We start from the raw sequence: 27,225 nt of genomic DNA on the forward strand, positions 1-27,225 counted from the left end.
TTACAACACCACAAAGCACTCACTAATTTTTCTCAAACAATCTGAGTTTTCAATGCAAAAAATCGAGACCGCTTTCAGCACGCACGATATCGCCAACAATGTTTTAGCAAGACTACTATGATAGGTTCTTCACTGAATACATTGTTCTTATATCAATGCATACTTGATTTCTTCAAGTATCTTTTTTCGTGTTTTTTTTATTTAGATTAACGATTTCGCGGTGATGATCTTCAACCATATGGATTTAGAATTGGAAATTTTAGAACAATTCCAGTCTAACAACGATGCAAATGTTACCGAGATTACAACATTGTAGTTTGAACAGTATTCTACACGGGGATATGATGAAGTGGGACAGTTTGGGATGGGTAAAAAAAAAAGAAATGGTATTCCAAGAACCATGAGGTATGAATAATCAAACGGAAAAGAGAGTTCTAATGATTGCAATATGATTTTATTCATATCCTATGACAATGCTAGCTATGTCGTAGTACACTGACAGATTGTGTCGGATATAACATCATTACCGGCTTTTAAACTTGCAGAAATTGTGACAATCGAAATACTAAACACAATACTCCACCACAATACTGTTCAGAAACACGCAGGCAGGACATTTTCACGGTTCAATCGGTGAGAGAAAACAATACCACACCACCAGTATCGCATTGGCAATAGCTGACGAATACTGCACAAATCAATCGGCACAAATTGTTTGGGGCCCCCAATACGGCGAGGTCCTAGGCAGCTGCCTACCGCTTGATCCGCCGCTGTTTGTCTCATTTCAAGTCCCTCAATGTCCCTCTTCCCTCCTGCATCATTTTTAAAATTAGAGGCCCCAACTATAATTCCGCCCTGGGCCTCCAAGGGGTTTGATCCACCACTGGGTTGGTGTCCTAGGACGTTGGCCTCGAAGCTCAAAAAAGGAACCGCTGGCTTCATTTGAATGCGTGAACCTCATTGCAAAACACTGAAGCTACGACCATTAACGAATAACACACGTACCGACACGATCGTGTCAATTGACTTGCAGGTACCGGCCTGCAATTGCAAACCATTCAGTTGCATTCATCTGATAAAGGGCACGATAGTCTAATGATGGTTTTGAATGAACTTGGACGTTTAGGGGAACCGCTGGCTGGAACCTACAGCGGAGGGGGGGGAAATAGTCGATTTGGATGAAACATACCTGACCTGATCTTCATTTGCATTAAAGGGGGTTTTCACAAGCGTTTATTTATTACTCATTCGAGTGTTGCTCGTCGATTCTGTAGATTTAGTGTTTTTTTGCGGTAGGCGATGAGGTAGGGAAGTTAAGCTTGTTCTGAAATGAATAAAAAAGTAGCAAATTAAATATATTGGATAGGCAAAGAATAATTTCTGTTGCTTCACTTCATCCAATTCGGTTTCATTTTTACACACCCATAAATTTGTTTACCAATCGGAACTATTAATGTCAAAATGTTTATTTAGTATACTCAAACAATGTTCCTATCGTGTACATGCTCTTTACATCGTACATTGTACTACAGCAAGTAAATTTTGTTTCTCATCGAAACTGCTTGTCAATCATAGTTTAAACTCTAATCAATAGTTTCTATTTGTGTTGATCAAGTATCTGTCAAGGATCTTTTTTTCTTTCATTAAAACCTGAACCTCTAGCAAAAAGTGTTGCTGGAACTATGATTCACTCGAATATTTTCTATCGGACCCGGGGATTAGTGTTGGAAATTAGCATTTTCCAATTTATCACACAACCTCCGGAGACGTAAAAGCGAGTGGTTATGAAGGCGTGCACTGTTGAATAAGTGAGACGGGTGAGAAGCGTCAGATTACTTTTTTTGTTGTTTCTTGCAAATATTCACTTGGAGAAGCTGAATAATTGATTAGGCACGCACTAACTTCCCCCCACCATGCTCTTATAGACATGGTTTGAAGCGAACCCAGCACCATGGCGTCAAGGAGTAGTGGAGAGAGAGGAGGAGCCTTGTGTTGATTGGAAATGAAGAACTTTCCGAGGGAATATGAGATTTAAAGCAAAACAAAAAAAAAACATCGAATGCACCAGAGTTCGAAGCGGCCTCCACCTCTCTGTCCACGGTGCAATCACGTTTTGCGTCCTTCATCCCATGTGGGCCCTGACTTCTGCTTTGATCGGTTCGACACCGCCACACGTCGGCTTTATCCAATCGAATCGCTACGGGACGGTATTAATATTCATGAACAATTTTCCAACATCGAAGCTCACGGCCGTGTTGGCAATGTACAGTGCGCCGGAGGGTATGTGTTCTCCGGTGCCGATGAAACTTATCATCAGCATCTTCAATAGGGGTGCTACTGCAGCTGTTCTGAGATTACTGTTCAACGAGATTGAAACGTTGCATTGGTTGCAATCCATTAGTAACTTCCTTCCTATTGCAAACTTTTAACACGAGTTTTGACACAAATAATGGGTAATATCTTCTTTTTATGCATGCGAAACATTATCAGATTGATTGACCTTACCGCTAGTGAATCATATGACGTGATAGACATGTAACCGGAACAAAAGACCACAAGCGAACAGACAGCGTTATCAAGCATTACGTTCTGCAATAGCAAAGTCTGGAATGTTTTGGAACCAAAAATAATTTGATAGCGACTATACTTAACACACAACAGCAACAGCAACAAAAAGTCATCCTGAATGCATTCCATCACAGTCATGCGGACCACTTTCAAATCACTTCCAGCGCGATAAGGTGCGTCTTGATTCCTTCATTTTCTACCCCATTTGTAGTCTACGATGGTCGATGCAAGACCCCGATAGGAAGGTCTTCCTTATCTTCCCCGCCACAAAATGTAGAGTCCAAAAATCACGCACTGTCTCGTTAGAAAAAATAACCTTCCATGTACTGATACTGAGAGCTAGAAGACAAATTACTAAAACAAAACCGCTCAAGACCGCTGAGCGTGATTAGGCTTCGGACTTTATCTGCAATAAAACAAACGTCATGAAAGCTGCAGGTTGGGTTGAGGGAATTGGTTTGTCATTTTTTAAGGTAGCCGTTATCAAATACCTGACGATATGTGACGAAAATTTGTCAACCACTAAGAGTGCAATTGAACTCACGTCCTTTAGAGGGGCTGGTTGTAAATAGATTTCATTTAGCGTCATCAACTTCCTTTCTCCCGGACAGCTGTTTTTATCAGCTTCCTGATCGAAGATGCCCGTGATATATTGCAAGCTTGTGTAGGTATGATAAGATTGATATAAACGTGTGCTACATCCTCTTGTCAAGGTCGAACTCTGGTTACGTGGTTAGGTGGTCAAGTGTTCCATTTGATGGGATTGCCAGTAGATAGATAGGTGGCATTGGTAAACAGTTCGAGATATTCGTGGGAATCACGGGCTTATCATGCAGTACTTTAATTCAACTCTCTTGTTGGTCGTTTGAGCTAATTTAGCGGAATTTAATACATGATGACTGCAATAACAAATGCTTAGACAGAGTACTCAAATATCTCAATATATCTCAAGAAAGTTTCAAATAATACCGATATTAACGTACTTGAAGGGTGCTTACTAATGACAATAATAAACCAACATAGTAATGTTCGTTACGCAAGTGTTTACATTAGCTTATCTTACCACGGTCTTGTTTCGAGCTGCATTGCTCACTATCATCATTATATGCAACTACGCCTGCGCCGGCACATCAACTACTTGTTTTTACTTCCTTCCCCTAACTTCGACTAATTGCAAACCGCTGCATGCTAATGATAATGTTAAAAATATAAACAGACAACGGCGGAACGATCGATTGCCGGAACAGATTTATGGACCTTTCCTGTGATTGTGTTGCTGCCGATTGTCGGACGTATTCCTTTAATCGGACCACCTTTAATTACCCTTTGCAGTTTAGACCCCGCGCAGAACGGTTTCTAACAGAGGATCGTTCGAATAGGTCGAAGAAATTCAAAGAACCAGAACTATGATGGAAAGGTTCTCTAACCTCCAAGTGTACATTGGCTAAAGATGGGGTAGACAGTGTATAAGGAACCGGCCATTTGTTTGCGATTTATGCTTTTGATCGTAATTAATATTTATAACAGTTCGAGAATTCCTACCAGTTTTTTGTTGTTGTCTAGTTTATTGGCCATGAGGTCTTATCATTACGTCGGCAGGGAACCGTTGTCAAACGATTCGGTTTGGGTCCGACGCAGCATGTCCTCCTTTGAAATTACGCTGATAACTGGGCGCGTGCGTGTATGTAAGCGTGGAAAAGAAGTATTACGAAATGGCGAAGCGATAGAATACGAATTGTGTCATTACACTTCGAGAAGGAATTCCACTCCAGCTACCAGTTTCCAGCGCTTTTAAAGCTGAGGAATAAGACGAGAATGACAGTAGCAGAAGATTCGCTTGAAATTGTCAACTCCTGCTGTTAGTTTTATGAGCATAACTTGTTTTCATTATCCTAAAGGAAGGCCTTCCGGATCTCGATCTTCTTGACCATGTTTAATATTTAGTCTCGACACCAATAAAGTTCTCAATTTTATTAACGATTTTTGACAACAGTTGTGAGGTTCCGTAAAAAGAAAATAGCCATACTTTTAACAATTCTTACCACCAATTTGGTACACATACTGAAGTAGGAAATATTCCTTTTATACGAAAATCTTCGTGTCTGTGTTAAAATAACTTTTTTTCAGTTCCTTGTATTATTGATGAGTCTAGTGCCAAGTTAGACTTTCATCGCTACATTTTCAATTCCTCCATTCGCCGTTATGCAGCAAATAAAAACTCTTGTGCACAAATGTCAACGTTCCCCTCGAACGCCATGTTGATCCTAACACGGGTTCACCATTACCGCAGTAAAGAAACTGGATCTCTTTTGATCGGTGACACCTCGCAACAGGCGACAAACACTACCGTCGGCTTCGTTAACATGCCGCCAGCATATGACATCGAAGATAAGACCGGAAATAAAGAACACGAGTTTACGCACTCGCACCGGCTTGACAGGTTGTGTGAGCGGTGTCTGTATGCGGCGATCAATGGGTTAGTTCCCGGCCAATAAAATGCAATACGATCAGTGGGATGCCCTGAGGTCGAATTGGTTCTTGGGAATGGGATGAAATGTTATGGTCTATATGGTGGACCAAACGATAGCAATCCCGATCGTACTGATCGTGTAATGTTGGTTCGATGGAATATCGAACATGGACGCGATAAATTGTGTCCCGATGCACTTATATTTTTATCGATCGGTTCTCCGTAGGGAGTTACCATTAGCTGCACTTGGGGACCGTTGTAATGAAGTTAAGGAATTAATAGGTTGCTATCTTCGGGAAGCCGAAGTGACATCTCATTTGAAGGTTGTTGTTGGAGTACGAGTATGAATTAACGTGGAATTACGTCTAGTGTTTCCTTTTCTCTAATCTCAAAACGGTTCTAAACTTTTCTGTGCCCTTAGTGATATGCTTCACCAAACATGCTTCCAAATGAACGGGTTGGGTTTCTGTGGCATGTCCTCACAGAAAATAAAATACCTAATGTCCAGAAGCCAGGCGTCTGTCGAATGCGATAATTAATTAACAACTCCATTCCGACCAGACGATAGACGAGTGACTCCTTTTTGAAACCTTTTTAATACAAAACCCCTTCCCATCCCAAGTTGGAACGATTCGCCAACGCAAAGCAGCTCATCATCATCAGCGTCATCATCGTCATCTTCACATTCGAGTCCCTTTCGATCGAATACTCAACCCGACGAAAGGGTTCCAGCTTCTTGCTGTCAGGATAGTCGGTATTAGTGGGAAGTCCAAAGCGGAAACTGGGAGAAACATCTTGCGGTAAAGAAATTATTTATGTTCGCTTTAAAACATACTCAACGAGCGACACCCTGGCGTCTGACATACAAACGACCATCCAGACATGTCCGTTTCACCGAGGCGAGGGATGGTGCACGGACCCTGTGAATCGATTAAAACCCAACAAACGGACGGTCCGGAACAGAAGCCATGCCAAGTCACCAATCGCCACCAGCAGCAGCCGGTCGACACAATGAAACGACATAATTTATAATTAAAGCACGAGGCCCGTGGTCCGAGTATCCTTGAAATGTGAGTTATGTGGCGGACCGCGACCGTACGATTCCCTTCCAAAGCCTTATCATACGTTCCGGGAAGCTTGTGCTTATTGCATGCAGTCCTGGAAGTAGTCCATCATGTTCCTTTTTTTGAGTCGTCCAATTACGATACTTTAGGCGAATACTGGAGCTTATTGGGTTTGCTATAGCTACTCAGTTTTTGTCCCAGTCATCATGCTGTGTACTCCACATGCGGATAGTGGTTCAAGCCTAATCCTGCCACACGACCGAAACACAATGTCCTTTGAGCGTGCGGAATGCATGACCCAACAATGATGGAGAATGTGCCTAGTAGTTGCAAATAAGTGGAACGACCAAAAAAAAGGTTCGAGTTCAATGTGCTTCCGTCGGTAGAACTCACAGAGACCGACAAACGAATGGCAAAACACTGATTCTAACACAACACAAAACGAAACAGACACTCTTTGTTGATTTAACACGTTTTCCACTTGAGGGCGCTTTGTACACTACTGTAAGTGACGCGCCTATTTCCACCACAGTTTCTAGGCTGGAGCCGTGCTAAATACCAGTTGCCGGAACCAAAGTCAACACTGTCCACCGTTTCTGCGGTGCTGCGGAGTGAGATAACAATCCTGCCCCGGCTGAGATAGTGATCGTGAGTCGTGAGAAAATGTCGAAGGACAAAGTTGCCGGAAATCACGAAAGGGTCCCTACTTCCTGGGAAAGGTTCACCTTACTTTCTAGCAGAATCGTTTGTAGCATTTGATATTGCTCCTGGCAAAGGTCATTGTTTTGGGGCAATTAAACCAAAACAACCTTCCAGTATAGGTAGATTTGTTTTTCTACCTATTAGAGAAACATTATCCTTGGCGTGTAAACAAAGAGAATCAAAGAAAGTGATTTGTTATGCAGGTGATTATTCAAATTACTTCACGACTTCTTATCTCAAGTGGGCTACTAGGCTAGTGGAAACATTTTAGAACTTCCTAGATTCCTTTTCAATTCCTCTACAGTCACTCTTACTTTCATGTTTTTGTTGTTGTTAATTCAACACACAAAAACAGCGCGGTATTTCTCGTCTGGTGTGCTGCTTCTGCCTTGAACAAATATAAGCAAGCATTGCGAAGGTATGATAAATGTGTAATAAAACACCTAGCTGGGATCTTGGCTGTACAATACTTTCCAACGTGAGACGTGAGGCTCGTGAGGAACCTTGAAATATTTCTCGTTAGACAGACTGGCTACAGTCGTTGCTGCGTACCCTGAACGGCAAACATTCCTCTAGACGTCAGCCAAGTTCTATGCTCTGCCGATTGTGCGATTATAATTCCGTCGGCTCGCACTGCTGGAGCCTGTTTCTCCTGCCTGATGAACAATCGTCTTAAGTCGCGCGTTCCCCATCTCCTATTCCCCACCCGCCAGGTAAGATGGTTGATCCGCTCCACTTGGTCAGGGGCAAACATTTCAATGTAAACTCCGCCGTATTCTGTATCGCTAGAGGAGCGCTAGAATCCGTAAGGGCGCGTATCGCACACTTTGATTCGTTTCGCGCTTTTCGTTCCGAGAAGGCAACTTCCCGTTCGGAGGTCACAACTGCCAGCGCCCTCTGCAATGCAAAGCTTGCTACCTTCCACCCGCTGGCATCGCTCGAAAGGGTTTTGTTTAGTTTTATTATTATTATTTGCTTATTTTGAGCGCAGGGGGAAGGCATCGATAGACAAACAAGGAGAGTACCGTGGGTTCAATGCGTCGGTGCCGGTTTAATGGCGATTAATCTTTTGCATCGAATGCGCTAAAAGGTTGAAATGGGTTGCAACCTGGCCCGTTCGGTGGGAGAACCTTGTGCCTTTGGCACTAGTGATGACGGGAGTACTAGGCAGGATCTCCCGGGCCGTAATTGATAGCTTTGAACTTATTGATCCGTTCGGGTGCGAAAAGTTGCTATAGAGAAGGTGGTTGAGGTAAACCCGCGCTCGGTGGTAAAGAGGTCGATGCAAGATGTACTTAAATTGTTACAGCAAAAAGACCTTCAAAGGTTGAACGATTGAAAACTGGAGACTATCAGTAAAGGAACGTTTGGATCCAATGCCAACGCTCAATGTTCAATTTTACTTCGACGTTCGACGTAAAACACCTTTGAACTGCAATCAAAATAGAGCTGAAGATTTGTGAAAAGTATGCCAAGTTTATCTATTTTTGACAGCTTTTCTATGGAAGTCGCATATTGCAGCTCCTTTCGGGGCCTACATTTGCATCCGAAAAATTCTCGCTTCCTCATGGTGACGAGCGGTTAACCCTTCACAAAACGATTTATTTTGCGATAACACAGAACGTGATTGCTGTACTAGCAGTAGGTTGACGGAAGGTTAAGGTTCACGTTTGACCCCGTGCTGTCTTGTTAGCATCTGTCAGGTGTCGAGGGGATGGTAACTATGTAGCAAGGAAAAAAGATCGTTACTAATTTACGCGACACTATAACAACATGAGCTTATGCTACAATTCGACCGACTAAAAAGCAACTCGCAATGAAAATCAACGCCACCAACGCGAGAGAGAAGAAACAGAACGACCGTGGGGTTGTTAAGCACCATAAGAAATCTTATAAATATTCTCTTCTTCACCACAACTCGTTGCATCTCGGTGTGGTGCAGCAGCAGCGCAGGATTCAAGGGCGCTTTTTTGTCGTGATTGCAAGTTTGTTAGGACTGTTAGGACGCGACACGCAAAAACGACACATAGAAAGGCACGCAAGCCGAGGGAGGATTATCGCATCGCAACCACACGAAGGCGATGATCCGTCACGATATTCTCGCTAATAATGCAGATTTTTTTTAACAGTTCATTAACGCTCATTAAACAAGGTAGCAATTAACTTCCAGACGTTTTATTGTATTTTGTGCTGCGTTTTGTTTTCTATGATTGACTGCAATAATTAAAAAGAAAATGGTTTTGTTGCATTTTTCATCGTCGACCGGTAACTTTTCTTTGTTTTGTATGCTATTTTTTTCGTTTCTAATTGTGAAGGTAGTGACTCTTTTACTGCCATCCTTGGGAAGTAAGTTGCTGGTTATAAAGAAACATGTATGCGACTTCAACAGCAACATTGAAACCTGCCCAGGATCGATCGAAAACCAGCCTTACGTCATCGTTTGCCCAAGAAAACATTCGTCTGTGCTGCCTTGAAAGTCATATCTATGTAACATGATGTTGTCGCAAGTCGTGAGGTAGGCAAGCCCACTTCCTACCGATCGATTAGAGACATCTTGATCACTCGAATAGGTTAATAAACGAGTTACAGAACCCTCATTTGTGGCACAAGTGACACCCGCGTACTACATTTGTTTACTTTGACAGATTGTGGGCAAACATAGGACAGTTCCGTTCATCCGTGCCTTATTTGTGGGCAAACAAGAGCCGACACGATACGTGTAATGGTGCGTGTAATAGGGAAAAAGGTTTGTTTCTGCATAGATTACAGCATCGGACTACCCGAAACATGATTATTTGTTGTTCGTGTGCTACAGCTGAGTCATGATTACTGTCATGAGATCGAAGCACTAAGGTTGAAAAGGTTAATTGACTTCATTTACGCTATTCAACGCGGTTGTAGATCATCGCCGTACCAATGAATTGCGACTTGCCAAGGAAGGATTTACAAAACCAGTACCAAATTATGCCATCAGGATTCCACCGCAATCGATGACTTCAGCAATCAATACGCTTCGACTCGATGACACCCAAAACGAACATGGCAAGTGCCATGCGTAAGGCATACATCAAACACCATCTTTGGCAGAACAACACGCGCCACTGCGCTGAGTGTCTTGTTCTATGAAATCCAAAAGCCCTGCAACATAGCCGAAGGGAATGGGAAACGCACCCGGGATATGTCAATGGCAACACAACATTTATCATCGCACGCTTTTGCGTAAATGAATTCCACGTTTTAACTCCCCTTTTTCAGCCGATCGCCGGTGTACGCAAATGCGCCATAGCGGGGGGAATCTAAGCAAGCAGACGTCCTCCTTTGCAAAAAAAAAAAATCACGGGCGTGACAAAAAGCTCGTTTGCCGACCAATGGAGCTGCGCAGAAACGTGCATGCTACGCAAATGGGTCGGCAGCAGAAGGCAGTATCATGTTTTGGTCGGGGTTGGGAGGGTTTTGTCGAACATGCACTTTGCCGATCGCCGTTTTGCTGTGTTTATTATGGGTTTGAGTTCGATGCAACCGTGTTACGCACCATGGCTTCTTGAACGGCAATTGCGGAGTTTCGATACGGATGAGTGTGCTTGACACCGCTGTGTTGGGATTTCTGTGAGACACATTTTAATGCGCACAGTGAATCACCGGACGATCACGAGTTCGTGAGTAGATGGACGATTGTAGGACAAGGATGAACAACCTTTATGTCTTTGTAGTTTGTACAGGCACATGCGGTCTATTTGGAATTTTGAAGGAATCTTAGGAAAACCCAAACTTTAAAGTATTTCTATATACAATAAATTCCTCTTGGAGCTTTAGTAATATGGACTGTCTTAATGACTTTAACGGAACGGAATTTAGTGTGACGGAACTTGCTGTGTTTGTGGAGAAAGTAATGATCGTAAATCACTTCTAATTGAATCTCTTTCACATTGCATACTTCAACAGCTCCATCCATGCCCTTCGACTTCTCCACCTAAACCCACATATATGAAATATATTATTCACTTTTTAACCTCCCCACAACCGCCAGTCCGGTTTCATACTTCCCAGATGAATTCCACCCCAGGCAGTTCTCCGAGAAACTCGACACGATGCATCGTCCCTGGACGTAGCTTGATGTAAAACAATTAAGCAAATTCGCCGCGCTCCCCGATTAGACACAGCCTCGACGGGCGCTGACGGATTCTGATATCCATTCCTAAGGACTGTGGATAATCGTCTATTTTTAGCGAGCTTTAAGTCATCCAGCCCGACCCGGTCCGAGTAAGATGTGTGTCATGCCGTTATGAAGGTGCAACCCCGCATGCAGTAATATCTACAGGACTGCTTCTGGGCTGTACCAAGAACGAATTCAATTGGCACAACCGAGGATCGAGAATGGTGCTGTTGCCTTTGGTCCAAGCATATTCGAATCATGCTCGTACGATCTCTGACTATATGCTGCCATTTACCGATCACACTGAGACAGCATTTATTGTCAGTGATGTCAAAATTAGCTTTCACACCAAGTTGCACAAAATAATGAAGCTAAAACGTTTACTCCAAAGTTATTTTCAATTTGTCAAGAACTTCTTGGTAGAAGACAAGTGACAGGAGGATCACGAAAACAAACTATTCTTATTGCAGTACCCAATTTTTGCCCACTTATTAGTGTCAGTGTGCAATACTGGTAAGGAACCGCGGCTGCTACGACTCTCCAAATGATTGAACGCCCGAACGTGCCTCGTTGGCAGATCGCGGCATCGTCGATTACACCCTCCTTTTTGTGGGGTTTTTTTTTGCTCTCCACAGCCTGCCACATCCCAAAATGACTAATGTTGGGGCTGCACACTTGACTGTGCAAGAAGGGTAGGGACAAACAGCACGGTGGCAGCAAAACACGGTCGAGTAATTGTGCGGTCATATTCCACCGGATCGAATCGATAGCATCACTACCGGAATTACGGAACGTGTCGTTGAGATGAAATGCTGTAATTTGTGTGTCAGAGCGTACCGTCGCTTGTAAATATATTCGTGTTTGATTTGAATACTGAAATATTGGCAACCAAAAAACAGTACGCTTGTAGGCGGCTCTAAAATTTGGATTGATTTTTTGTTCTTTCTCCGTCCAATTTCCAGTTCTGCTGACAGGTTGATTATTGTTGTGAGTTCGACATACTCATGCGTGTGCTCAAAAACGGAAATATCAATTTCATGCATATAATATCTCTCCCTTTCCTCGATGCGAAATTATCTTAAATAAGATATCCTTTTCCGTGGCTGATTCATCATATCACTGGACTGAGGATCGAAGCAAACGGCTTTGGGATAGTCTCGAACGGCCCGCGATCGGAGTCAATCTTGAAAAGAGTTGAAAATTAAAAAGAAATCTTTTATGACCAATAAATTAAAGCATGATCGAAAAGATATTGATACTTTTATGGAAATAGACACAAAAACTTTATGATTGGTTTTGGGAGAAATTGCAAATGAATCGTGATGAATCATACACTGGAAGCGATATGGCTAACGTAAATGATGATCAAGTCGTATATTTCACATATTTAACATATCTTAAAGCTTCTTAACATCCATTTCAAAATCAATTTTACCTCAGAACATTAAAAACCATTCATCCATGCAATAAGAGAGGACATTCTAGAATTTCTGTTTTCTTCAAGCTGTTAAAAAAATTGTATCCCAAACTCCCCATCAGATGTCCGAAGATGTGTGTTGTATATTTTTCATCCGACCACATACACATCCGTTCCGAAAATTGTTTAACAAACTTATGATTAATCCTTCGCGCTGTTGAAATCTTGCTTGGTGTTTTGCAGGGAATGTGACACACTCTACGTGCCTCTTACACGCACATGCACGCAATTTGAATGAGGTTTTGGAGTAGCGAAAGATGGTCGTCTTGGGCGTGTACTGGACTGCTTGAGAAAGATGGCTTCTAATTCGATGAAACATGTGTTTTTCCCGATGTTAAATTGGTAACGGTTGTTGGAATGTGTGTCTTGGTTGCGTAACTTTTGCATTTAGCTTCTACAGACGCATGATTTTACTTGTGCATCGGGTATTCACGTTATTTTATTATAAAACTGAATCATTTGACAAAGTATAAACAGCTTGTATTTGGAAAGTCATACTCTCGAATGACGCGAGATTATGAAGATTTCGTTAATTACAATCTAACTTTCACATTCTAAATAAATGATCGAGAATTGAACTGAATTGAATTGATCAGTCATTTTGCAATAATCTCATTTTGCTGTAAATAAGAAAAGGCTTCCACTTGATGGCCAATAGTAGTCTCTATTAAGAGCTACTCCCCAAATTTGTAGATTACTAATTATATTTTTAATAAAATTATGCAGCAGTTATACAATAAAATGACAACCTCTTAATTTGCCTGAGTAAACTCCCACAAGAAAATAATTGTTTCTCACCATTCGTATGTTAATTTATGTTCCTGCAGCAATTACCCAAAAACTGAAACTGAAACATAATACATCTTCACTCGCTACGGTTCCACCATGCACCACACGGATGCAGTTGCAGCTGCAGATAAATCGACACGATAAAGGGAGACACAAACCCTCCCCGAACGAAACAGAAAAAAGCGCTATCAAACAAACAGAAACACAACGCGAGACAAATTTTGAACATTCAACCGCGTGATGGGCCTCGTTATGCATTGGCACCAAATGTTATGCTCCTGTTCGTTTCGGTGTGCTTGTTAGTTTGCCAACGAAGGCCAACGCAATGTGTAACGATGCGTGAAAGTGAACAACCCCGCCCGGGTCGTGGGGAGGTAAAAGTTGGCAGTAAAACTAAAACCATGTACCAACCAGCATCCGGTTGGAAAAAAAAACATACACACACACACACACGCAGGGAAGAACCTCCTTCTGGTGGTTAGTTTTAAAAATGCACCTTACTTCATACAAAACATCGCTCGAATTGTACGTCATGCCTCGTCATGTCCCGATCCAAACCCCCAATTTACGACATTCTTGTTATACGGGCTCTTTTTTGTCTTGTGAACCAAAGAGAAGAACATTCTGATTATGTTTACTCTGCAAACCACCAGCGAGTCTTAGCCAACAACATCGCATTTGTCATCAACCATTTTTCTGTTACGTCTGCTCCCCTTTTGGGTTTTCCCTACGCCCGGGCCATCCCTTTTTGACGCCAACTTAATCAACATCCAAAACCTGCCTAGACTTAAAGACGACGCAACATTTCGGCGCGTATTCAAGCACCTATTTATCATTTGGGAAGAATGTTTTATTTTTATTTTTGTTTAAATATATATCGTCACGAAAAGATGAAAAACCATCCTGCGGTTCATACGGTTTCGTGGAAACGATCAATTTTCCTTCACAGCACGTGTTGCATTTTCATGGCTGTTCGTATTTGAAATTTAAAAATTAGTCACCTATTATTTGTCAATAGAAAATAACGCATGTAATAGTGATGGCTCAGAATATATTTACATTCAGACAGGATGACTCGGATTCGTTTTCAATAGAATTGAATCATCGTGGAGATCGGATGAATTTCCTATTTCACAATTCTATTACAGCTTTGGAGTTATTTCTTTTAAGGTTATAAATTAACAGTGAAAAACGTACATTTAGATATGCGATAGAAATATCCACCACAACACAACACAATGTAAAGATCACAATAAGTGTGAAACGATCGCGTGTTTCATCATGCGGCAAGATGCGTGCGACCAAAGTGTCACGCCAAGTGCAAACAGAAGACAAATGACAAATGTCAACGACACTGTCAGCTGGCGGACTCTGACACCGTTTCTTCCTATCCACACTAGTGGACGGTTGAAATAAATTTCAGGTGTTTTGAGTAACGTCTCCGTTGGGCACAGGTTAATACCGAAAATTAAATTGTTTCGAGCTCCTTCCAACAGTCGTCCCTTCCGGAGAATTCGAAGACAGCTTTTTTTTCGAAGCAACGCGCAAGATTGATTTAGTACAATGTTGGTCGTGAATCTTTGATGGCTTCGGATTTGTCAATGGTACACTATCCGAGACGCACGGAGATGCTGGGCCGATGTTCCCTTAATTGAGGTTAGGGGCGTTGTTTACCTTTGACAGCCGATCCGTCAAAGCAAACCGCGCCACGAGATCACGATTGCCCATTCGACTCAACGTAGTGCGTCCCCATCGGACGTGATCTTCACGCCGTTTTTCACGCGATCAATCGCGTTTGGGTGGTTTATTTGGTGGAGTTCGTACGCAACGATGGCGGCCACTGGGGAGAGGATGTTGGGAGGCAAGAAAAAGAAAACATCGCTCCAACATGACAACAAAATTCAAACGCGACGAAAGAGCGACAGTGGAATCGGACGGTTCAGAGGTGGGTTTAAAATGTTTGCCTGGCTAATTTGGAAAGATAAATGGACGATTATGCCTTTTAAAATATTCCAAAAAGCCACTCATCAGTCGACGACAGTTCACGCCGTGGTAGGCAACAGCAGTAGTGTAATGGCATTGGGACAAATTTTCCTCCAACGTTGTCTTTGACCAAGAGGCGGCTTTTCAATGTGTGCTCTTTTCGAATCAATCGATCGGTATTTATATATTATTCGAGGGTTATGGCATTTATGGGAAGGATAAGCTCAAATCAGTGTGTCGTGACTAATGGGCATGTCATAATTTTACGCGTTATTTTTATAGCTTAACGTTTTATTGTGGAGTTGCATGGAAGGGTGGTTTTCAATATTTCACCAAAAAGAAAATCGTATTGCAGCAATTCATATTTGAACTTCTATTCCAACAGCCAGTGTAAATCTTTCATATTAAAACACAAATATTTTAACACTTGATCATGTTAAGTTTAATATTATTCACCACGCAGTAAAACAACATAAAGGGTAAAATTGAAAAATCAATCATAAATCGTTAAGCATACCTGAAATAGCCATCAACATCCAGCTCTTCCAACAGCCAACAACAAGGCCGAAAGCCCCTTCAGCTTATCTTTATTTAAGACCACTTTGCCATTGATTTTACAACGGATTAACAGCCCTTCAAACCGCTCGCTACTCTCCCTTTACTGCCCCCGTTACTACCAAGCAGAATGGGATTCCCTCAAATGCCATCCAATCAACCGATAATGCGCCAACGCGCCAAGAAATTAATCAATTTCGTTCTTTCCGATGCGTACGCAGTCTCAGTCTCCTATAACCTGTCATTATCGTTAGCCATTTGTGTGATGGTGCCCGCCCCAAACTGCGGTGATTGCAAATGGGCGCCATTTGTCTTCGCTTACAAGCATCAACTGCCAAAATGGATCGGTTTTTGGTGTTTTTTTCCTTCGTTTTGTCCCATATTTTCCCACTGTGGAGTTGTGGAATTTCCGTGCGTGACAAAGTTTGGTGTGAGTAACTTTTTTTTTATTCGCTCCAATCCGAATGTAGCTGCCCTTTTCCGGATTTTCATCCGGCCGGGAAAGAAGGAAACTTCTGTGTCTAACGGTGCCAAGGTTTCTCCAACTTTGGGATGCAGTCGGATGATTGATTGTGAGCGTTGCCTTGTGGAAGGATTGTGTTCACACTAAATAATTACCATAAAAATAGGTGAAGCCCTTCGGTGTGGTCTTCCACCGTAATAGGCCACACAGCGCTCCATAGGAAGCGTTTGCGGAAGCCTTTCCGACACCGACCGAAAACAAAGACCTTCTCCAGACAGTGAGAAAAAAAACCCAGAGACCTGCTGCCTAATCGCCTATTCGACCCATCCGTGTCTAATGAATAACGCTCTCGCCTACATCGCGACGCTCACCAGCGAAGGGTTCAAAATGAATGAAAATTAGGGGAGCAAAACGAAACAAAGCGAAACAGCCACGAGCAGAACCGAAATTATCGCATCACAAAACGGTGTGGTCACCGAAGATGAAGATGGATGGTAACCGCACGTGGTGGAAGACTTATAATTCCTTCACTTCCGATGGTTTGAAGGATGTTTCCTACCTGTAGTGGCCAGCTATTTTCAGCCTCGTCGAAAATTAATCGCTTCTTCCACATCTGGTCACATACGGTATGTCAGGGCCGTAAAATTTCGTGGTAGCTACTACCGCAGCATAACGTTGCTGAGAGGTGCGAAGGGCGACCCGAAAGAGTCGATCGTTCCAAAGGAATCATTAATATTCAAATTTGTGACACCGTGAAGGGAGGTGATATACCCCCGGGGAGGACGTTGATAACATACAGTTTGTTGTTGTTATTTTTGATTTTCATAATCTGCAGCACTCGTTCAAAACGGACCACCCCGAACATACTGAAGGGATTGCCTGCTGTGTTTGGGCGTCCCAGTAAAGGGATGGTCGGCAGTCTGCCGAAGGTGACATAATATGGAAATAAATAACAGAAATCAAATTTTAAGATGCACTAATGCACATTTGATTGAGAAATACAGTTTTATCGCATATCATTAATCATGAAATCAACAGGGTCTACGTATTCCACTTGAACAAGAATAGAGTCCAGAAATGGCCACAACTTTCTCAAATGTACTTTAATACCCCTGCCACTCGTTGGTAAAGCCAAATTTTCTCCTTATTTATCTTTACTCAATTAACTTTAATATCAAATTATTTCCCTAGCGACTAGAATATCAATACGAAGAAGAAAAAACCTGAACTACACAAGCCAGTTTCCTCGATTTCATTCAACTTTAGCTAAAAGCGAAGGCAAAAGATCGCTGAAAGCAATTAGTCTTCACAACAAACTGCAAACAAAAGTCATGAGGAACACCGTGGAATCAATAGCAAACATGGAATATGCCACACACAAAAAAAACACAACAAACCTGTACGATTTGTGAGACAGGTTTACAAGGAATGAGAAAACCAGAAAGAAAAAAACACATCCAAATACGATCATCAACCACCATTGACGAGGAATGACACGATCGTTAGAAAAAGCAGCAGAAAAAAAAACGCAAAACGAACGAATGCCCAACGAGAAGGATCAAGAAGTGAGCAAAAAAAAGGAGAAAAAAACACACACAGAAATATCACAAGTTGAGAAAAGATAAAAAACGATCCATCCCTGTCAAAATAAGACGGGTGTGTGAAGAACAAAAAAAAAACAGCAAAATAAAACGTATCCCCCAAAAGATCACTCACGGTCCCGCGCATTCGGTTGCGCGGTTTAACGGTGAGTAACGGCGAATATGAGTTCCGTGAGCGAAAAAAAAATTGCCACGATCCACCATAACGCCAAAATAGCAATCAACGAAATATGAAAATTCCGACCCGACGCTGAACCGCGCTAGATCCGCTCACGTGTCATTTCTTCACCTCATGCCGTCTTCCCCGCGCTACGTTCGATCGCTGATACACCCCACTGCGGCCGGTTCTATCCACAAACGCACACCATCTTAAATGCATGACGATGGTCGAAGCAGACACGCTGGCGCGAGCATCGCTGCCAAAAGCAATCGCGTATCGCGACAAGTAGCCGAAATAAAGGAAAGACAACCCGAAAAAAAGCAAAACCGGCACAAAACGGAACGCAGAGGTTATCTCGTGCTCTCTATCAGCATGTTATTTCTATTTGTGCGAACCAAACAGCAATTTAAAAAAAAAAATGAGCGAGCACCCTCTTATCAGACAGCACACAGCAGCAGCAGCAGCAAGAAGAAATGCCGCAAAGTAATGAAGCAAAAACACACGACAAGGAGAGGACAACAAACGAATCGATTAATTGAGGTTGAAGCTGCCCCGAGAGCACCCCGGCGAACTTCATCGCTTCACTCCACGGGGAGGAAAGTGACCTCTCCTCCCCACTCAAACCTACCCTCTTTGGGGATGGAATGTGCTGTGAGATGGGTGTGTTTAACACTAACCTCTTTTCAGAAACTAACGAAAGAAAAAAATTGTAAAGCTGGGCATACACAGCCCACAAAAAAAGAACCATGCCAACTCGCCTAAAATGTGTCTTAAACTCACATTCAATCATGTGGCGAAAAGTTCGCGTTGTGCGGTAGGAGTGGAAGCTGTGGAGTGGCGGGACCAGCAAAAAGTCTCACTTCTCATCCCACAGAAGATCAAAAACATGGCCAACAAAACGATAAACGGAAAAAAGTATAAACCAAACACACACAAAATCACATCAACCCCAAAGCAACCCCAAAGCGTGAACCGAATAATCGAGAGGAAGCAAACAATATGTGGGCAAAAAGATGTGAAAGATTGAGCGGGAATAAGCGGACGGGAGTTGATATGTAAATGAAAAAATAGAGAACAGTGTGTAGCAATGTTCGAAGTTGTTTTTTTTTTTCTGGTCACCAAAATCCATTTGCTCCTGCAAACGAATCACCCCGGAGAGAATGGTTCCGGGAAGGTGTCAACAAAGGGTTGAAAACGAAATTTTTGTATGAAAAATTGATGAAATAAAATTTGTTTTGTGGGATTTTATCAAGAACCACAAAGAAGCCAAACCACACCAAGCCCCCCTCAAACCATCTGTTGCTAAGCAGAAGGCACTCAGCGGTACGTGACTGCAGAATCGATTCTTCTCAGATTACTTCGCGCGTTTGTGTCGTGGCGCAACTATCGATCGTTTTGTTTTGGAAAATGTGTTTAACACGTGAAACCAATACCTCTTCTCGACAAACCCTTCCAAAACAAAACAAAATTAAACGGATGAACGTATGATTGGGAACACATACACACTGACACTTAGCAAAAGTCACTCAAAATGTTGAAATTTGCATATTATCATCCGGTATCAATTATCGTACAAGTGCTTAAAAATTACATTCGTTGCAATTATGAGTAATCGACAACTTCGCGGATTTTTTGGCCTGCCGCTGAACAGAACCACCAGGCTACTTCTGAGATCTGTGTGCGTATGCTTCGGAACCGGCATTGTTAAAACCCTCGGACACGGCAAAGCGGAATTAAAAATAACAACATTAAAAACCACTCACCACTACTGCCATGGGTATTGTGGGTGTGGGCAAGATTGCCACTGGTCTGCGTGTGCGGTTCTGTATCGGAAAGACGCGTGCAAATCCGACCGGATCTTGCTCGATCGGCTGGTCAGTTAGCAGCCAGTGGTTTTATGAGTACGTTTGCGTGTGTTTGTGTGGGTCGACTTATAGGGGTGCGAACCTCCCCCCAACGATACACACATGTACTAAAAGTGGGGAGCTCACTACTTTGCGTACGCGAGAATCAGCTGCTTGGTACGCGTGAATAAGAGAAGAGAAGCTTCAACAGCGGCGACACATACAGTCAGTATCCAGCTTTATCAGGAGGGGAATATTTTTGCGTTTCAAAAAGGAATTTCCACTATGTTTATTTTAATTCTAAACAGTGTAACCGCAATGACCTACATTTCTATACAAGTGAGCGAGTTTTCTGCGCGCAACAACGTCCAATTATCATTATGCAACTAATGTTCGATAAAGAACAACATCATTACGACCCAAACGTGCAGGATGTGTGTGCACTAATGAAAGTGGGAAAAGTTCTCACCATTTCCGATCGTTGTACAGCGATCGGTCGCTAGATAAACTGATAGCTCCCGATACCGTCCGATAAACAGATCGCGATAAAAATCGATCCCCACTGTGTCGGTCTCTCGTATGCACTCTCACGTGCTCACGACGGCTTTTATGTTTTTTCCTCCCCATTGTTGACACGATCGCCCGCGAAATGCTCCCGGTGCCAGAGCGATTTCACTATCAAACGGCGTGGTGGCTTCGCAGGCGGTGGAACAGCGGTCCACGTTTCTCGCGGTCGTGCTGCCCCACAGCTGCTGGCGAATTCACTATGGTTGGAGAATGGGCGGGAGGACGAAATGGTAAAGCGCTGCCAACGCGGTACCGAAATGCCGGCTAGAAGGCAATGGACCAATCCGCGTCGAATATGACGGCATTGCGCACCAATGCGGCGGTTCCGATGATGCCAACTGTTGGGGATGCTATTTTTAGCCACCCGAGCCGGTTCCATTCGCGGATCCAACGAGCGACTCACCGCCAACGTGGGGTGCCCGTTACAGGGTTCGCTAGACTGGAGAGTACAGTGTGTAACGGCGTAACTCAGAGTGCGTTTTGAGTTAGTCACACTCGTAGAACACCTCATACATAGAGTCCTGATAAATGGCGTTGTATTACATTGGATGAAGATGTTGTTGACGATAAGTCCCATCTCGAAACCCGAAGTTTGTTTAGCAAAAAATGAAATTACCTTAGAATTCATTAATTGATGCAGGGTCACTTCTTAACACCACGCCACGCCACTCAAAACCTGCACAATAGCCAAGGGAACTGCACTACAGATCTGGAGAAGATAATGTGAACGGTCACTTATAATTATCAGTTAAAGAGACCTTAAGGATCGTTTAAACATGACACATTCTCATTCCGGATTGGTAAAGCTGTCTGGAAATTTTCGATAAAACTAAATGAAGAGCCATTAAACGAAACGAGAAAGAGGTAATTTTGAGATGCAAGAGATAGCCATTACTGATACCAGTGAGTAGTAAACTCTGACGCGTTGTCAGTTCATGGATGCGGCATGAAAATATTGCATCCCTAGCAGGTTAGAGTTACCACAACTTCCACGACACAAGAAAAACGCTGCAGACGAACCCTGCACACGCGTGGTGAGTGGCCGCCAACACGCATTGCAAACTCAAACGCGAGACTCACATTCACGCTCACCCCGTGTTGCGAGCGTACAACAACACGATTGGGGCACGGCAGCAAGCGTGGTCGACGTCGTCGTCTCTCGTTTGGTCGTTTGCGGGCGACCGTCGAACGAAACCGAATGTATGCGGCGTGCCCAGTTTACAATCGCACACGAAACGGACCGCACATGACGGCAGTGACCGGATCGCGAGCTTTGTCGCGCGAAACCACAAGCCCCGTACGCAACAACGTGTCCCTGTTCTCAGCTCGATGCGCCAAACGCGAAACGCGACGGAAAAGCGCCGGAAAATTCACGTTTACTACGGCACCCACACCGAACCGGCAGCGGATACGGACGCTTCAGGTGGGAACCTGGCGTGAACCGTGAAAATTGTGGCGAGGAAAAACCACACACACACACACACACATGCATAAGGCGGGTAAACACAACCGACGTTCGACGCTCGCGGGGAAAATTCAAACAATTTCTGCGCAAACAATTCAACGGAAATAAATCGGCTTGTAACAGAAGGTGTGAAGCTGAAGCATCACAGCCTAGAAACATCGAATTTCTTCACGACAAGTGAAAAAGCCGAAACGGTTGCGAAAATTGAAAAAGCCGCCTTAAGAAGAAGCAGCATCACAAATGCATTGCGAGAAAAAGCCATTTAAATGGCAATCGTTTTCTTCATCAATTGGCTGAAAAATCATTCAGAATTATATGAATCGTTCCCAACGGTGACTTATGATAAATGTGATAATACAACTGCTGTGTATTGTTGTGTTTCTGATCGTTTAGGTTATGCTTTTAAAGCTATTTTATTCATTTACAAGATATACGTAAAACGTGTTCAAAAGTGATAAAGAAAGTGACCAAATTTGATAAAGAAATGTCGCCACTAACAGAGAAACAATGTTTTCTTTCGATATTTACAGTACAATCAGTGAGTTTGCGATATATTTTTGCTTCGGGAGCCTTTTTTTAAGGAGCGCCAAGGACATTTGAAAGCCACATTCGTATAGTGCACCTTTAAAAAAGTGATCGGAAAAAGGATTTTCCGCATCACAATGCTTCGCTGAACGTTGCCAAGCATGGCGTTTTTATAGCGTGTGCATGTGTGTGTGTGTTGTGAACGTGTGCCAGTGTGCAACATATACACTGTTCCGAAAAAGTACGCCTATCGAGTTCCGCCAGCCGGACAAAAAAAACACACACACAAAAGTCTTCGAGTGTCGAGTTTTCCACTCCACGTACGAAAAGTGTTAGCGCGTTGCTCGGATGTTGCAGCATTGAAGTAATATGCGAATAAGAACAACTGTTCGAGTGGTGCGGTGTCCGAAAACAAAAAAGAAAAGCTGGAAAACCCGACACACCGAAACCGTAGTGGCATGCTAATTCTGGCAAACTCACGACAAAAACAGCAACGAGCGGAGCGGTGGAAAAACAGTGGAAAAATCGACTGACCGCCGGCAGCGCTTGTTCGGCTCTGGACTGACCGGCGCCACCGGGAAACACAATCGTGCACCCCTCCCTCCTCCGCCTTCTTCCATCCCATCCCACTCGCAAACCAAAAGGGGGCTTTTCCAATCTCCTTTCCGATCCCGGTTCGAAAACTTCGGGTTCGGAAAAATGGTTTCAAGCGCTTCGTGGAACTTCGTGCGCTCGGTGTTCGGTGACGGTGCGCTGCAGTGTGGGAAAATTGGTCCCGTCGCGATTTTCACCGCGCTGTGCATTCGCTTTTCTTATACTTTTCTATCCTTTTCTCCAGCGATTCGCAGCACTCGCAGTGCAAAACGTCACTGTCGCCCAACAACAGAGTTACCAGCAGCGGCGACAAGTGCATCGGGAAAAAGGTGAATACAAATGTCACGCTGTGTATGTGCGAAATGTGAAAAGGTGCTAAGGTGTAGGTTTTGCTAGTGTGTGTGTAAAAGAGGCAGTGTCAAGAAAAGAAAAAGCAAAAGAGTGAAAGGAAAAAAATAAAGTGTTATAAGCGAAACAACAAAGTGCAGAAAATAACACGCTGATAGTGAGTGATAAAATCCGACCGGCAAATGAACCGAATCAGGCGGCGGCACGAATGCACTAGGATTTACGCCTGAAGGAAAACATGAGAGCCGTGTTAGTGTCGTCTCCAGGCAGTCATTCCTCCGTTCCGCTAGTGCCCATTGCACACACACACATACGCTGAACTAGTGGCAGGAACACACGCCGGAAGTGATCGTACCACTGCAAACGCAACGACGGCGACGACAACAGGTGGTTATACAATTTGCTGCTCCTTATTATTACGCCGAGCGCTCATAATTCACGATTAGAGCGTTTGTACTAAATGATGCGAACCCGTTTGCCAATCTTCCACTCAAGAAAAAGGACCTCCACTGTCCGCCATTTGTTGCATGTTTTTGGCAATGTGGCGTGACAAAGCGGGGAAACGACACTGGGGTTCGGCCACTTGGCCCACTGCCCGGACAGTTTTCCAAGCCCGGGTTTACCCACCCGCGTACGGTGTGAGAAACAAATACAACATTATAGCTCATTGGAAATGGTCCAATTGCGTGTCGGTACACCATCAAAAACACTGGCAAAAACTGGGAGTAAACCCGGGTCCGTTGGAAAATGGTCATGTGCAGTGATTATATGCTGTGGAAAGTTTACTCCTGCCTTGCTGCGGCAAAAAACCGGCCAGTTGGCAACACTGCTTGCTTGCTGCTGGCAGCGATCCTCGATATTCACATTAAAAAAACAGGCAATGTTCGGAAGGTGTAGGTGTGGATGGATCGTTGCAAATGGTCTTGACAAGTTGCCTGGCTTTTTTTTTGCTGTTGTATCTCTTATTTGGACATACTAAAAAACCAACACCGAATACAGAGCCGAATTCGCAAGAAAGTATTCCAATGAAACCGAACGAGATCGAGAGAGAGAGAGATGGAAAAAAACCCCAAACTGGTCTTTTTCGGTGGTGCCGAGAATCTCGGAAGGTTCACCTTTCGTGGACGTTCGAGTTCCAGATTTATGATCACCGTGCGAGGGCTTCAACGCACGGGAAGGATAATTAATTTTACTTTGTAAAACACAATCTGACGCGAAATCATAGCGAGAGGGAACCGATCTCGGTGCGTTTGACTTGGTTACGGCACAGGATTAAGCATCGAACTGGTGAAACATAAACTGGCCGCTAAAAAACGCTGTGTAGGTGGAGCTTATCCGCTTCGTTTTCGGAGTTCTTTTAGCGAACAATTTATGGCTACTGTTACCAAATTGCCAATCACGCGCTCACACACACATAGGCTTACTTCGAAAGTGCAAATTGCATCGTTAATCCTTCGTTTCCGGTGATTACGGTGGGTGTAGTTGTGTACCAGCTAAATCGTAAATGACTTGACTAATGTGGACATTTTACGGAGCACGAGTTTGTCGACAGCATCCCCAAAACGTCATGTGTTTTCCAAGTAAAACGCTTCCCCAGGGTTCTAATCACACGAAGTTGCTACACTGTAAGCTATTTGTTGTCGTTTTGGCAAGACCCAGATGGACCTTGTCCCGGACTGTTTCCCTTCACATCGCTTCCTAATTATTCTCGTTAGTCTTCACGCACCGGGTATCCCCGCTGGGGCACATAAAGTTTAGCGCCTAGGTCATATTCATTAGCTTAATTCACCTTGCCCGCGCTCACTCGTTGTCCCCGTTGGGCGGAATCACAAAACCAAATATTCACTGCAAATGAATGTAAAGCAAACCACACCGAACCATCATAAGCCACCCGAAAGGCGCATAGGGGGGGGGGGGGGGGGGGGGAGAGAAGACATGCGATACACACACACACTGTAAATGAATTGCATAAATTTGCATCTTCGGGCGGAGGCACTGGGTCAGCTTACAGACCGCATCCGGCGCATGCAAGGGATGAATTCGCGCTGGAAGTGCTCGGAATTAAAATCATATTAATAAAACGCATCCCGAATCCCTGTACGCACACACCCCCGATGTAACTCCTCCACGCAGTTCCAGAACTCCCGCTACGAAAGGGAAGTGTGTGCGCGTATGCAAAGTCTCTCCACCAGAGCTCGTTGCAGGTCTTTCTGTACCACGCCAGCGTCGTGGGGCATCGGATCGTTTAAAACACTCGCGTCCGCCGTCATGCACCCGGACACTTGTGTCTACCAAGTCGCACACCGAGCCGCAAATGATAATGGTGCGAGAAGATTGCGCCTCCGGCTACATAAAGTGGCACATAAAGTAACACACTTTATGGGACACGGAGGAGCTTCTTCTGTGCGCACGGTACGCGTTCTGCTCCGGGCCTGGTGGCTGAAAAGATGCAAATTCACTCGATTTAGGAAGGCAGAAACGAGCAGAATGGAAGATGTTTGCCATTTACTGGTCCGAACGGGGATTGAGGATGTCTACGCGTTGCTGTTGGTAGAATTTTGATCCGTTGGATTATCTCTTTGAAGAATTGATTAAGACAGCTCCTTTACTGACTCGCGTTCTGAACGCCTGTTTTGGATGTTCCCGGGTCTTGACATGGAAGGCAGTTTGGGGAATTCTGACATTCTTTATTATCCAGATTATGCTCAAGAATGCAGGGCTTGCAATAGAATATCAACTTATGATTGAAAGCATACCCTAAAAGAATTACAAAATATTTGAATTCCAGCTAATTTATGCAGTAAACATGATCGTTCGCTAATTATAATGAGCAAACTTATGAGCCTTGGCGTCTTCAACATCGGGTACCGCTAAAACGAGGTGTCGCACTGATGCATTAATATTCATTCACTCCCTCAACAACCAATCGGACATTCAATCTCGTTCTTGGAATTCCTCAACAAGCAGCCGTTTAAAGGTTATGTTGTGGAAGTTGCACAGCACCTCAAGTTGCCGCAAGAATAGATTCCTCAATGAAACTGCACTGTACGATCCGGAGTTCAACTTCAATCAATCTATTTCATATTTGTTTCAATCATCATGCGAGATACATGGACAGAGACGCCAAGAACGGCGCATGTGATCGTTGCATTCGAATGGAGGGCTGCACTTGAACAACAGCACTATTAGAATCAAATTACCCGCAAAGTGTCATGATGGTGACACCGGCAAGTAAAACAACGCTCGAAACGCCTTGACAGCTGTGTCGATTGAGTTGGTGGCCAATCGAGAGGTGTGTTGGTTGTGAACCGATGGGCAAAGATCAAGACACCTGATACTGCAGACGGCAGGCTGGACATGATGTATTCCAGCAGTTACTCTTGTTTGGATCTCATAAAAGACTTCCAAACAGATGAAAGCTCGAGAATTGGTGATAATACAGTCAAATTGTCAGATTGAAAATGGATTTTCCCTGTAGTTGGTACCGATCAGGCTGGGAGAGCAGTGTCGAGACACACATCACTCATATACACACAAGCTCAGGCCACGTATCGCACATGCAGAGGCCAACACATTTCGCCTTCGCACAAATGCCTCCTACGCGACGCTACGTTGATGGCCCCGAGGTGATTTTCTCCACTTCGATGAGACGAGAAACATTTTCTATTAGCATTCTCAACACATAAACCACCCGATCTATCCCGATCTTCCTCCTCCGCCTTCCTCTTTCCATCAAATCTTTTTCCTTGTCTGTTTGTCTTCTTTTTCTAGCTCGACTGCTCGATCAAATCAAATTAGGTTGATGGCTATTAGCACAGTGGAGACGACAACGCAGGCGAGCTTCAAGAACATAAAACATGCGCGCGTGTGGCTGTGTGTGTTTGTGTCTTTCACCAC

At 43.7% G+C, this 27,225-nt stretch overlaps 2 protein-coding genes across 3 annotated transcripts in view; one reads left to right on the forward strand and one right to left on the reverse strand.

Annotated features, from left to right (window-relative positions):
* Positions 1-1,188: 1,188 nt before the first annotated feature.
* Positions 1,189-27,225, reverse strand: part of LOC128299676 (ATP-dependent DNA helicase DDX11) — an 81,089-nt gene continuing 55,052 nt past the window's right edge. Inside the window, exon 5 of the mRNA XM_053035700.1 lies at positions 1,189-1,324. The gene's annotated coding sequence lies outside the window, so the exon portion shown is untranslated. The remainder of the gene's footprint in view (positions 1,325-27,225) is intronic.
* LOC128299677 (activating transcription factor 3) overlaps positions 21,592-27,225 on the forward strand; it is a 56,101-nt gene continuing 50,467 nt past the window's right edge. The window contains exons 1-2 of one of the 2 annotated variants that reach the window (XR_008287308.1): positions 21,592-21,819; positions 23,225-23,715. The gene's annotated coding sequence lies outside the window, so the exon portion shown is untranslated. The remainder of the gene's footprint in view (positions 21,820-23,224; positions 23,716-27,225) is intronic. The other variant, XM_053035701.1, reaches the window with a different exon arrangement.

Source organism: Anopheles moucheti, chromosome 2 (genome assembly GCF_943734755.1).
Source record: "Anopheles moucheti chromosome 2, idAnoMoucSN_F20_07, whole genome shotgun sequence".
NCBI classification, from domain to species: Eukaryota; Metazoa; Arthropoda; class Insecta; order Diptera; family Culicidae; genus Anopheles; species Anopheles moucheti.